Below are 3974 nucleotides of genomic sequence, written 5' to 3' on the forward strand. Positions count from 1 at the left end.
TTGACCAAACCCAAGACCATTTTTATTTAAAGGACTTTTTATTTTCCTTGTCCAGATAGGAAGCCTACAAAATGATGTTTTCTTAGGAAAATACAGGGTCAGTCTTTTTCCAGGCCTTGTACTCCAACTCCATGGATGAGAAACTCCTTAAAAAGAGATTACAATCAGTAATGAATTCTGAAGTGCTGTTTGGGATGTGAAAATATCTGGTTAAAACTTCAATCACCAGACCAAGATTTCCTGTGTCTTGAGATGACCTGTCTCTTCTGCACCTCATTAAAGCCTGTATATTGTAACTGTTAAAATTTTCAACCTCTGTATAAATCCTTTCTAATTATAGGGAATTAGATTTGTCAAGGAGACAAATCCAGGAGCACACCAAAAGGTTTTTAGGTCGATTCTAGAGGGACATAGCACCAATGCTATGCACAGATACCAGATACTTCAGGGACAAATAGAGGTATTTAAATATGAAACAGATATGCAGACATTAAGGAACTATTAATGGGAGAACAGTCTAAGGATTAAAGGTCAGGAAAGTAACTTTCAAATGGCAAAACTGCACTTAAAGAGAAAGCAAACATTTTAAATTTATAGTAGTAAGTGATCATTACTGACAAAGGAGAAAAAGGGGGTGTTCTTCTGTTTTTAAAAACAGACACTGGAGGTATAGACATCTTTTCCTTGTAAGACACCCAGTAGTACCAATAGATCAACAGTCTGTTGAGGACTTAATTCTCCCCTCCTGTTTTATGTACCCAACTTGGAACTGGGTCCCCAGGTTACTAAGTGAACAAACTCAACACCCCTCTATCCCGGGCACATTGAATAATAACTTAATTAGGGGGCTGACACCTGGTAACACTGTTTGCAGAAAACTTACCTGTTATAGGACAGAATGAACCAAGCCAAGGGTAGAATCCAACTGCAATAACCTACTTTCTGCCCAGTGGTACACAGGGCTCCTGACCTGCATGAAGTTAACAAATGAAGCAAAGATAAATTACCTGGATGCTAAGGGCGGGGGACCCACAGATCAAGCCCAATCCCTACTTAAAACCCCCCCACGTAGAAAGTAGTCTGTTACTGGTAAGCAGAAAAGAGGGCTAGAAGTTCTCTGGGACCAATGCATCAGACAAAAACTGGCTAATAGTTTACTTAGATCAACAGGGTCGATCTGATGGGGAAAAAAGTTATGTCATCAGCTGCAATGGCCATATTTGAGTCACAGAAAACAGAACACAAAGGGGATAGCCTCATATTTAAAAAAAGAGCAGTTACCACCTTCTCTATTCTTCGGGCACTTAGGAAAAAACGTGCACATCACTTCTTCATCTCTTTCCCACTCCTGGATTCATTGCGGTCCACTCAAAGTCTTCTTTCTGCCAACAGTAAACCTGAGGAAAAACCTGGAACATGAGCTCCAATCAGACAGATGCCCAAGGAAGTGGGAGATTAAGGACCTGCTCAAGCTGGCATATCAGACAAACTGGCTTAGAGAAGTTAGATCAACATGGCCGATCTGCCGGGGAAAAAAGTTCAGTCATCATATATGCCGGTAGAAAGCTCTTGGCCTCTACAGAAAGAGCCCCAAACCAGGAATAAGATTTTGTTGGTCTGCTTCTACACTTACATATTTATTCAATATTTGAGCACTTGTGTCCCATTAGTTATAAATAAGAAAACAGCAGCTAAGAAACACCCCTGCCTTCTGATCCTATATTTGATACAAGCCAGTGCAGCTGACAAGAGTTGTGGGGAAATGGTTGGCTTTTGTACACAAGGTTTTAACCAGGTGTCAGGATGTTACATTTTAATGCAAGGTGTTATCACTAAAAACCTGGGGTACTCTGGAATAGCAAGGTTTAAGAAAAACATGCCACCCAAGAAGTCCTGCCTACAGGGGCATCAATCCTGGACTCAAAGAGAATTTAAGAGTTAGGCATGTGGGAATTAGTTTGAGTGGCTAGGTCAAGAGAATATTTGTCTTTTTTTACACACACAAAAAAGAAATGTCATCACAGGCCAGTAGGTGTGGCTCAGTGGTTGAGTGTCAACCCATGCACTAGGAGATCTTCAGTTCAATTCCGGGTCAGGGCAAATGTCTGAGTTGAGGCTCAATCACCAGTAGGGAGTGTGCAGGAAGCAACCAATGTTTCCATCTCTCTTAAAAAAAAAAAAAAAAAAAATCAATAAAAATCAATAAAAAATTTTTAAATAAAATTAAATAAAACACCCATTTGGAAATATAAGTGCACAAGAAAGCTGCTTATCTTAGCATGAAGTATATGAAGGAATGGAATCCAAAGTGTGCTTTAAAGGGCATTAAAAAAAGCCGTTAAATTTCTATTCATTTTTTGAGTGAAAAGGGAGCTCTATAATAAACTTTACAAGCTCTAGGGGGCCACATGGCAAGACTGACAAGCTCAGTGACCAGAAGTAACCACAGGATGGTCTGATGCCTTCTCCTGCCTCAATTGACTCGAAGGCAGCGATTTTCAATGGGTATACCACAAGGATTTTAAAAGCATGCAATCCCTGACTGTCAGGGACACTGACCTCTTTTCCCTTAGATTGTAAAATAAAAAATAAGGCAAGAGCCAGTACCTTATCTCTCTGGTGTGAATCAAAATTAGACCCACTTTTTCAGTCAGCTCCGCAAAAAACATATTTTTTGGTGTGCCGCAGATTTTAGGAATTAGTTTATGTGTGCTACGAGATGAAAAAGGTTGAAAATCGCAGCTCTAATGTATAGGCCGCAAAACTGCCATTCTCTGGAGCATTTTCTCAATCCATTGAGATTCTGCTTTCCTGCCATGTGTAATCAGTTTGGCTCAAACAAACTCAATTTCTCTACAGGTTTGGAAGTTTCTTACTGCCATAACTTTCAAGAGTCACTTTGGGCAATTTTCTCTTAAACCTGTTTCTTCAGCAACATAGGTGTAATAGGTACATTTCTGATAAATGTAATAAAACATTCAGAGCACTTTGGAAGAAGTTCCTGAGAGCACGTGGTTCCTACAGTGAGCCAGGAGACAAGTGCTTACCCCAGAGGTCAGGAGACCAAAGGTTTTCGATGTCTACACGGGGCTCTTTCAGAGGTCCAGGAATGACCCTTTCCTTCAACATCCATTCTGTACCCTCGGATCAGGCTAACCTGCGAAAAAACAAAGGAGTATCAATCACCATCTTCCCTCAGTAGAAAAAGAACAAGACAGAGCCTTTCGAGGCCGGTGTATCAGAACTAACTGGCAAGTATTCAAAGATATCAGCATGGTCGATATGATGGGGAAAAAAGTATAGTCATCATTTTCACCAGCCAAAGACTCCTCGGGTCCGTTCACAGGGAGCGAGGGTTTTTCCAGCTCTTAACTGATCTCCCCGAAGGCCCGAAAGCCTATTAACGTCAGAGCAAGAAAACCACCCGCAGGGGCGATGGCAAAGAGAGAAAGGGAGGAACGGAGATCTCCAAGGGAAAACAGTAAGCCTTAACTCACCATATACGGTAATAACCCCGAGTTCCAGAGGCGGGATGACATCGGATGAGGCTGAAGCACGGGAACGCAGCTAACAAGCAAGAAGGCCATGCGGACGCAAAAGAACGAGCTGCAACCGGGACCTCCCTTATATAACCAGAGGGGGCATTTTTGCGCCTGCGCACTGGATCCGAGTTGCTTCCGGGTCCCCCGGCGCAGCGCGGGAAATGTAGTCTCCGATGCTACCTCATGGCTGCCGCGGCCGCTCTAGCTCTGCCCTCTGCCCGTACACACTGGGCCACCCCGGCTCTATGGCCTCCCCGCGGTGTAGCGCTTCACACGCACCGAGAAGCCCGCCGGGTCCCCCCCCTCCCTTTCGGGGTTGGCTGAGGCATGCAACGGCCTTGGGCACTGAATCCGGCCCCGCAGTCCCGTCCCCTCAGCCGCGCCGGCCCCAGCCCGCCCCGCGGGGCTGAGGTGACGCCAGCCCGCCCCCGC

At 44.1% G+C, this 3974-nt stretch overlaps 1 long non-coding RNA gene across 1 annotated transcript; it reads right to left on the bottom strand.

Moving 5' to 3' along the window:
• On the bottom strand, window positions 1–3972 carry LOC308563246. Its single transcript, XR_013999763.1, has 5 exons — window positions 3498–3972; window positions 3048–3157; window positions 1285–1409; window positions 884–970; window positions 1–146 (listed from the first exon to the last, which is right to left on the bottom strand). It is a non-coding gene; the product is annotated as an uncharacterized lncRNA (long non-coding RNA).
• Window positions 3973–3974: the final 2 nt, after the last annotated feature.

This window comes from Miniopterus schreibersii, assembly GCF_964146895.1.
Source record: "Miniopterus schreibersii genome assembly, chromosome: 10".
Classification (NCBI taxonomy): domain Eukaryota; kingdom Metazoa; phylum Chordata; class Mammalia; order Chiroptera; family Miniopteridae; genus Miniopterus; species Miniopterus schreibersii.